Source organism: Corylus avellana, chromosome ca5, assembly GCF_901000735.1.
Source record: "Corylus avellana chromosome ca5, CavTom2PMs-1.0".
NCBI lineage: Eukaryota > Viridiplantae > Streptophyta > Magnoliopsida > Fagales > Betulaceae > Corylus > Corylus avellana.
In genome coordinates, this window is record NC_081545.1 from 6377497 (window position 1) to 6388399 (window position 10903).

Here is a 10903-nt window from a genome sequence, read left to right on the forward strand (position 1 = left end):
TTTTAATAAAAATGGGCATAGATGACTGACCATGATAGCGGGAACAGAATCCTCTCTAGTCCATAATGGACTAGAGAATATTCAATTCATGACCAGAATTTCTGAAAAGAAATTCTATGGCCACAAATGGGATACATATCCTATCAATAAAAATAAAAATAAAATATTATTTTAAATAAAAAAACAAATTAATAAAAAATAAGTAAAAAGAAGGGGGGTGACATGCCCCTATGGGGGGTGGCCCAGGCCACCTCCCATTTTAATTGGGGAGGTGAAAGCGAGGCCACTGATGTCACGAGTTGAGGCCCAGGAGCCACACCTAAATGAGGTCGTTTAGGCCACCCATACAAACAATCTTTTAAGCACCAGCCACGTGGGGGTGTGCGATCCACCCCAAAGAGGGCCATCTGGGGTGTTACACCCAACCTTGTGGCCCAGGAGGGTGGCTCAAGGCTCTTAGCAGAGTGCCGACACCCAGCACACACTACAAAATGGAGAACCACCCCAGCCAGCTACCTCAGGGGGGTGGTTCAGGCCACCCCACGTGGCCCGGTTATTAAGGGGGTGGCTCAGAGCCACTACTAATGGGGGTGTGGAAGCCACCCCACTATCAGTGGCCGAATACCCCCACTACTACTTACATTTTTTAATTTAAAATAATATTTTATTATTATTTTTATTGATGAGATATGTATCCCATTTGTGGCCATAGGATTTCTAATAAGAAATCTTAGCCATAAACTAGATATTTTCCAACCATAATGGACTGGAGAGGATCCTGTTCCATGATAGCGCTGCTAGAGTATTAATTAGCATTCGTTTAGGAGGGAGTAGTTCAGTCGTTAGAAATCAATAGTTACTACTTTTTATATTATGCGAGAGGGGATAACTTCTATAAGAAAGCTGGTAAAAATGAGTTTTCTTGTGTCCACCAATAAAAAGTTGCCACTTAAAATTATTGTACAAATCCAAATAAGACCAATAACACTAGATTATATAGCTTTATGCCCTTCATTTAATATTGATTTTTTTTATTTCAAGAATATGAGAAAGGGCTAAGATTGGTTCGCATCAACCAAGAGCCCGTAGTGATGTTTAATCTCTTCTAGGGTTTTCCCTGGTACATCAGCTGCAATTTTCTCCCATCGATCTGAAGCATCTTTAGGATGAGTTGCCAGGGCATTCTCAAAAGCCTTATTTTGCTCTCTACTCGGAGTCACTACCCGCTTCATCCACAGTCATCTAGCTTATTCTGAATCCACTATCCAGAATATTGACCACAGAAATCTAATAAACTGCTCTATGGGCTAGGCTAAACCCAGCACCAAAGCTTTGAACTTTCCGGACTTGCTCTTCAAAATGGATCTGAATTAGTCTTATAGTGGGATTCCAATAACAAGCTAGTTTGATGGTGGGCTAAATTATGAGAAGTAGAGATGTCAGACTACATAGGGATGCAGAGAGAAACAAATGGACCTAGAAAACGCCAATGAAACCAGCAGGGATCGCCTCCAATAAAAATTGTTAAAATAATGATTATGGGGGAATATAAGCGGAAGCAATATAAAAAATAAATACAAAGAACTTACAGGTGGTTCGGTGTTAGACACCTACGTCCACCACTCGGAATACCCCTAAGGGTTACATTGTGCTCATTAACTTAATTTGTCTACAATACAAAGGTTCCTATTTATAGGGTAATGTCTAAATACAAGTTTGGTAATCAAATCTCCTTGATTTGATTACAATCTCAATATATGATTACAATTAACCCATAAATAGAGAATATTTCAATATCAGCATAATTATGGAATATATGGAAAATATAATATATTTTCCATATATTCTAACATCCCCCCTCAAACTCAAGGTGGAATATTTTGGAACCTTGAGTTTGAAATCTGAAATAATGATGACGGCGGTGGTGGAGGTGGGGAACGGGCCGTAGATGATGACGACTGCCGGAGGAGATAGAGGCTGGCGGGCAGCCAGCGACGGCGGCAGGTGGCTGTGAATGCAGATTCAAAAGGGCCGACAACGGGCCAAACTCCAAAAAAGGCCGATAACGAGCTAGGGCTGACAACGAGCCAAACTTCAAAAGGGGCCGACAACGGGCCAAAATCCAAAAGAGGCCAACAACGGGCCAGGGCTGATAATGAGCCAAAAATAAAAGGGGCCAACAACAGGCCAGGGTTGACTATGAGCCAAAAATAAAAAAGGGGCCGACTACGGGCCAAGGCTGACAATGAGCCAAACTTCAAAAGGGGCCGACAACGGGCCAAGGCTGACTATGAGCCAAAAATAAAAAGGGCCGACTACGGGCCAGGGCCGACTTGGGCCAAAAATAAAAAGAAAATGAGCCCACTTGGGCGGTTATCAGATCGGCACACCGAATCTGACCGGCGCGTGGCGCGCGTGATGTGGTCCACTTGGACTGCTTCTTCTTCCTTCCCTTTTTTTTTTTTTCACTTGGCTGACACCATCTCTTTTCTCCCTTTTCTTTTCTTTCTTTTCTCTCTCCTCACTCCACGCCACATGCAGCATTTTTTTTTTTTTCATACTACATAAGCTGGGATAAGGATTACCTTATTCCTGTAACCAAACAGCTCCAGGTATAACACTAAACTAAGATATCATATTCCTATACTAGAATAGGAATAGCTTTGCACTCAAGTAAGATAACTCACACCTGTAACCAAGCATACTCCTTCTTCTTCAATTTCTTACCTAAATTTCCAGCAAACGCATCTCCTAGCCTGCTACCACATACATCAGTCTCGTAGGACACCGGAACACGCCGTTTGAAGTCGGAGGCGTACGGAAACGCTGCTCGCGCCGGTGATAGGCTTTGACAACCGGAGAAGGCAACTGAACGGAGACGAAATCTGAGGGAGACGAAGACGGTGGAGAAGTTGACGCCGGAGAGGATGACTGTGGTCTGTTGTGGAGAGAGATGGAGCGGAAGCACTGAAAAGGCCGGGGCTGCTCCCGGAGTGGCTGGTTGCGGTGGCTAAATTTAGTTGTGGCTGTCGGCGGCAAGTGGCAGTCAGACATGGGAAGTAGCCGGGTGGGCTGCAATTTTTTTTTTTTTTTTTTTTTTTCAAGATACAAACAATAAATTGAAGGAAAATATATATATATATATATATCACAGGACTATTAGATCGACTGGCGTAAGCCAATAGCTCTGATACCATGTTAAAATAATGATTATGGGGGAATATAAGCGGAAGCAATATAAAAAATAAACACAAAGAACTTACGGGTGGTTCGGTATTAGACACCTACGTCCACCACTCGGAATACCCCTAAGGGTTACATTGTGCTCATTAACTTAATTTGTCTACAATACAAAGGTTCCTATTTATAGGGTAATGTCTAAATACAAGTTTGGTAATCAAATCTCCTTGATTTGATTACAATCTCAATATATGATTACAATTAACCCATAAATAGAGAATATTTCAATATCAGCATAATTATGGAATATATGGAAAATATAATATATTTTCCATATATTCTAACAAAAATCACTAAACTTAGTGAAGTATGTGAAGATTTAAATAGTGATTTGCTCCACAATTCAAAATTTGGACTCTTGTGGATTGCTGACCGATTGATGAACAAAAAAGGCAACGAAGTTCAGTTAGACCATGAGAAATATCTGAAAACCATAAAATCAAAGATGCCATAAATGGCAGTCTTAAACAGGGTGGGCCACCTCTGACCATGGGGTGGCTCGCCGGCCACCTTAGATGGGCTGGGGGTGGTGGCGAGCCACCCTTAGCCTTTCCCCATATTCTTTAAAAAAAAAAAAAAAACAATATTGAATGAAGGGCATAAAGTTATATAATCTAGTGTTATTGTTTTGATTTGGTTTTGTACAATAATCCTAGGTAGCAGCTTCTTATTGGTGAGCACAAAGAAGCTGGTTATAGAAGTTATCCTCCATGCAATATTATCGCATCACATAAGTACGCATCACATAAGTACGCATCAGTTTGTAAGTGTACTTGACATTTATTATATTAGTTACTAAACAATTAAATTTGATTACTGTTTGCTACATTAATTTGTAATAAATTATAGTAAAAACTATAGTATCATAAGCAATATCCTAAATAAGATATTTTTCCTTCTATCTTGTTTTGTTTTAGGGGGCAATTTCACTTATATTCTTATAAATATAAGCTGATTTGGAATCATAACCTCGAAATTTAAAAATTTGCCTTATGGTTACCATATTTTAGCTCCTTTTAATTTCACAATTTTCTTTTCTTTTTTAAATGTCCCAATTTCAGCCCATTTTTTCTCGAGTAATGTTAGGGATCATCTTTTTATCCCCCTAAAGATGATGTGGCTTTTAAAATCACCATTTGATCAAAATTCAAGTATGATTCATCTAAAATTTAATTATGATTTTAAAAGCCACATCAGTTTTAGGAGGATAAAAAGATGGTCCATAGCATTACTCATTTTTCTCTCATCAAAATTTTTAGTTTTGTTTTTGAAATTTCAATTTTTATTTTTATTTTATTTTTTTATATATTTTTTTAAAAAAGAGGGCTCATTTTGGGCTTTTTAATAAAAAAATGTTAAATTAAAAGGATTAAAATATGGGAACCAATATTTTTAAACTACTTATATAATTACTTCAAGCGTTGTAAGTGAATTCCTTTTTTTTTTTTTATAATATTTATATATAATATAAATATATATTATATTTTAAAAAGGCTGTTAGTGGTTAGCGGTTTTCAAAAATCCAATAACCGCTAACCTCTTTTAAAAGCGGTTAGTGGTTATAAAAGCGGTTAGTGGTTCTAAACTTTCAACCCTAATAAGGGCAACCTACTACAAGTCTACCATCCTAAAAAAAAAAAAAAAAACTTAAACCAGAATAACATATTCCTAAACTAGAATAAGAATATATGCAGGGTTAAGAGATAAATCTATTACCAAATGCCCTTCTTCTTCTTTTTCTTCAATTTCTTCTCCCAATTTACTTACACATAACTCCTAGCCTCCTACCAAGTACAACACACCTCATGCTCAAACCCTTGGAGGATGCAAGAAACACACCGTTTGAAGCTGGAGGTGGAGGGAGATGCTAGTAGCGTTGGCAGTGGGCTTGGAAAACCGTGGAGAAAGGTGCCGGTTCTGGGATGAAACCTAAGGGAGACGAAGTCAGTGGAGAAGTTGACGCCGAAGAGGATGGCTAAGGTAATCGCGCTGCTACACATCGCGGATCTGTGGTTGGGATGTTAAAATGCTTTGATAGCATGTTAGAATAATGGAGAGATATAGAGAGTAGAAGCATAAGGGAAAGTGGAAACACACTAAGAACTACATTGTATTGAGTCTAAAATAATGATAATGAATACAGATGTCTCTATTTATAGAAAGATAAGTAATTTAATAGACTAAGGAAAAGTAAACCTAGTAGATTAAGAAAAGATAAACTTAGTAAACTAATTATACATAAGGAAGTAAATAATAAGTAAATAACTTTAACATAATATTCTTAACATCCCCCCTCAAACTCAATGTGTAAACTTGAGTTTGGGTAAAAGAAAAAGGAAAGAAAAATGAATTTGCTGAAAAAGCTGCTTGTGCCGAAACAGTTGCCGGAGTAACGCCATAAAAGTTGTAGAGACTAGTGGATTCTGCCTGAATTGAATGCATTTAAGCTGGAGCTTGGTTCACTTGGTGGTAAATTTGACTTGAAAACCATATACTAGTAATGAAATAGCTGGCCTCGTCTGGTCGAGCGGAGAGAAAGCAGGGTCGGTTAAAAGAGGCATGTTTGTCCTGTAACCCTTGGACCATCTCACCTGGTCGGTTGAGCTAAAGTCTGACCTAAAAATTCTAACTAGTAGACCGTCTCGCTTGGTTAGTTGAGATAAGTAGGGTCGATTGAAGAGGCTAATCATGCCTGAAACCCTTGGACCGTCTTGCTTGGTCAGCTAAGCTAAAGTCTGACCCAAAAATTTTAACTAGTAGATCATCTCGCCTGGTCGGCTGAGCTAAGTAGGGAGAAAAAAAGGGTCGGTTGAAGAGGCTAATCATGTCTGAAACCCTTGGACCGTTGAAAGGTCTGACCCAAAAAATTCTTACTAGTAATGGATCAATGGCCTAGGAGAGGCTGCAATGACCGGTGATCGCGGCATTTGACAAGGCATAAGTAGCCTGGTTGAAAGGGGCTTCTTTGGCCCAAAAACCCATGGACCTGAGGAAAGATTGGTCTGACCTGAAAGTGCCTACCGTAAGAAAAATGAACCGGATTGAACTGCCCCAAAGAAAAAGGCTATGGAACCGATTTGAACAATGCATAAACCGACTTGAACCGCATAAAACAAACGCCTAAATTTGGAGAAGAATCTTGTTTTCTGCCATATAGAGATGCCAAAAGCAAAAATAGACCACAAATCTTGTTTTCGAATGGTCAAAGTCAACATAAGAAAGTCAACTATGGCAAGATGCTGACGTGGCAGAGGCGCTGATGTGGCCGATGTGTTGACATGGCAGTGAAGCTGACGTGGTCGTTTCGGATCTATAGGTTGGCACGATTTTGAGACTATGGGCAGCAGAAATTTTGCCGGCGCTTGATGTAGGGCGATAAAACTGAAATTCGACAAAAGGAAAACACTAGAAAAGACCTTTATTGAACGTCATAGAAAAGTGGTTCTGATACCATGTTAAAATACTTTGATAACATGTTAGAATAATGGAGAGATATAGAGAGCGGAAGCATAAGGGAAAGTGGAAACACACTAAGGACTACATTGTATTGAGTCTAAAATAATGATGATAAATATAGATATCTCTATTTATAAAGAGGCAACTAACCTAATAGATTAAGGAAATGTAAACCTAATAGACTAAGGAAAGGTAAACCTAATAGACTAATAATACCTAAGGAAGTAAATAACAAGTAAATAACTCTAACATAATATTCTTAACAGGCGGAGGACTAGAGATTTGGTGTGGACTGACAAAGAAGAAGATGAACGGAGTTGGTGAAGGCGCCGACAGATCTGGCGGCTTGGGCATGAGAGAGACCACGGGGGTCTTGGAGAGAGGAGCTGGTGGCGCGGAGGTCCATGCCGGAGTGTCGTTGGAGGAAGTTGTGCTTTGCCGTGGATTTGAATGGCCAGATGATATCTATTTTTTTTTTTAACAAAAAATAAAACAATATAGATTTCATGATTGGGAAATCAATCGAAATAAAGAATAAAAAACATAAAAGAAAATTGCAATCCATATCTAACAATTGGCGTTAGCCTATTTACTCTGATACCATGAAAGAATTCATAATGCGGAAATAATAATAAATAACAATGTAGAAATAATAAGATAGTGACATAGAAATTTACGTGGTTCAGACCTACATCCACAAGATCAAGCCTTAAGGCTGCATTAAACTCTTATTTCTATGAGTAATATTTACAATATAACATGCTCCTATTTATAGGAGAATCATGTTGAATATAAATAGACTTCTACTCTAGCTAGGTTAGTTAGGTGATAATCTTTAACTATTTACCTGTAACTCAGTGACAGTTTTCAAGTGTGACTCAATGATATTCTTCAACTGTAAGTCAATAATAGTCTTATACTGTGACTATTATTTTTGAACTCCATAATATACTCTAACATTGAGATACTAGCAACGCAGATCGGGCTTCACCAAGGTCCAAGTCCTATACTTCTCTTGACATGTCAATAAATCGTCTTTTAGACATAGATGGAATTAGGATTTCTCATTAATTAAAGGGCTCAAAATTTATATGAATAAGGGATTAATTTTATTTTTTTATTTTTATTTTATTTATTTATTTTTTTAATTTGAAAATCAAGAGAAGCCATAGCTCCCCTGTCTCTATGTGTTGTTCCCTAGCTCCCGGCGTGTTTGGGACCACTCATATGTTATCTGAAATAAATTTCAGAGAGATTTGAATGATGAGGACTGAGGAGATCTCAGAGAGATTATCTCTGTCGCCATGTGTTTCACTTTTTCCACAAATATCCATTTCCTCGATGGCTTGAAGTCCTATAAATATATAGCTTCACGTCTTCCGATGGAAATGACAAGCAAAATTAAACATACCAAAATTTCTCTGAGATCTCATGACTCCCATGACAAAGGGACCTCTTCTTCTAGACCAAAAATGTGGCAGTTCCAATGCTTTTCCAGTATACCAACATCCCCTTCAGAAGTTGATAGACAATCCCCCAATTACCAGCCAAGCTTCTGGAGTAGCCATTTTTTTGCAGTCCTTAAACAATCAATATGCGGTAACAATTAATTCTGATTTCTTTAACACCATTAGATTTTTTTTTTTTTAATAATTAAAGGTGGATAGCAGATGCCAACTTAGCAGAAGAGTACTCGAGGTAGATGCCAAAATGAAAATTAAGAAATATTTCTCTGTATTTAAAATGATAAAATCAATCATTTTTTCAGTAAGCTTAAATAGTTGGGATAGGTGATGATTTATCGTGATGTTAGAGTCAAAGTTTACCCTATTTCAATCAACATGATTACTAACGTACTATACATAATATATTTCTCAAATTGTTATCATGCAGGATGAACGATACAAAGATAGGGCAAAGAAGCTAGAAGAGGATGTGAGGAGTATGATTCATAATGAAAATGCCGACTTATTGGCAACTCTTGAATTGATTGATGATGTTCAACGATTAGGTTTGGGATACTGTTTTCAGAGGGACATAACAAGAATCCTTGACAACTATGCATCTTCAAAAGGCTGTAATGAAAGAATAGGGGAGAGCCTGCACGCTACTGCTCTAAGCTTTAGGCTCCTAAGACAACAAGGCTATCGGGTCTCTCAAGGTATCATCCTAATTAATTCTTGATTTCATTTCGCATGTTGATCTCACGATCGATCTTCTAATATCATATTTTGTATGAAACACAGATGTATTTAACAGTTTCATGGACCATAGTGGAAATTTCAAGGAATGCCTTACAAAGGATGTCAAAGGAATGTTGAGTCTATATGAAGCTTCTTATCTTGCTTTTGAAGGAGAAAACCTCTTGGAAGAGGCCATGTCATTCACAAGAATACATCTCAAGGACCTCAAGGGAGATGTGAGCAAAAGCATGGCAGAACAAGTTAGTCATGCATTGGAGGTTCCATTACACCATAGATTGCTAAGGCTAGAAGCTCGGTGGTATATTGAGGCATACAATAAGAGGGAAGATGCAAATTCTCTTCTACTTGAACTTGCAAAGTTGGATTTTAACATAGTACAGTCGGTGTTTCAAAGAGAACTTCAAGATGTGTCAAGGTTAGAAATGTTCAAACTATTTATTCAAATCACTATAAGATAAGGCGTTTGTGAAAGTTGAGTTTGCCATAGCTTGAATGTTAAGTGGAAACTTATTTGGTTTCACTTTATGACTTTTAGGTAGTGGAACGATATGGGCTTGGCAAACAAGTTGAGCTTCACTAGAGATAGATTGATGGAGTGCTATTTTTGGACAATAGGAATGGCCTTCGAACCTCAATTAAGTAATTTTCGTAAAGGGTTAACGAAAGTGGCTGCTCTTGTTACCACCATTGATGATGTCTACGATGTTTATGCTACCTTGGATGAATTAGAGCTATTTACTGATGCAGTTGAAAGGTTAATACTTGATAACTCTTCCCTTTCCCTTTCCCCTCCCCCAACCCCACCCCACTCCCACCAAAATAAAAGTAAAAAAGATAGCAAAATTTAGAATGTAATTATAACTCTTCCCTTACCCTTTCTCGATGCTTGGTGTTTTCAGTTGGGATATCAATGCTGTGAAAAATCTGTTAGACTACATGACTCCCTTCAGCCACCTAAGCTGCCACGTCAGCCAATCAGTCTCACTGAGCATGCATACACCTCATCTTCACCAGCTTGCATTGTAGAGCATCACAAAGGCAAGAATCATGGAGCTCCCAATAATCATGGAACAGCAGAATCATTAGTCAATGATACAGCAAAGGAAAGAAGATCATCTCCCTTTGCTAATAGACACATTCACAAGGAAAGATTTGATGAAGATTATGTAAACACACAATCCCATAATATCATGGCCGATTGTGTGTAATAGATGTCTGATTTGTACAACTATTGTTTTCCTTTTAGTTAAGCTATAAACATATTATAAAATCTGATGTATCATTCAGGAAACAATTTTATTGTATACAAGAGAAATTTTCTTGTGCAAATTTTCTGTCTTTTCTCTTCTCCTTGAAATATTTTATGGTATCAGAGCCTTTAAAGGAAAACTCCTCCGATCCTACAACAATGGCCTCATCTTGTGCTTCTTCTTCATCTTCTGCACCTAACACCAACACATCTTCATCCCCTGCACCTGTCACTACAACATTCACCCTGCCTAGCATCTCTCAACAAATCTCTACCAAGCTTGATGGCCCTGCAGACTACCTAAATTGGGTGTCTCACTTCACTCCAATTCTGAACACCCATGAATTGATGGGGTTCGTTGATGGCAGTGAGCCATGTCCTCCCAAACATCTCACTGATGAAACTGGAAACCTCACCACAATGGTGAATCCAGATTACTCAATCTGGCACAGAAAGGATCAATGCATCCTTATTTGGTTCAACACAACCATGTCAGACCGTATGCTCTCTTCCCTCTATGGATTAAAGACAGCCAAACAAGTCTAAACTACTCTGGCCACACGATATGCATCTCAGTCAAAGGCCAGAATCTCTTATTTGAAAAGACAGCTAAAAACCCTCAATCAAGGTTCCAAAACCTGTTTAGAGTTTCTCAATGAAACCAAATCGTGTACAGCCCTCCTGGCTGCAACAGGGCAGCCTATAGAAGATGATGATCTTATATCCTATGTCCTTGGAGGTTTGAACTCTTCTT

General features: G+C 38.3%; 1 pseudogene; it reads left to right on the forward strand.

The window, feature by feature from the left end:
- The first annotated feature begins 8168 nt into the window (after positions 1–8168).
- The window catches only part of LOC132181655 (probable terpene synthase 12), a 56109-nt pseudogene continuing 53374 nt past the window's right edge, over positions 8169–10903 (forward strand).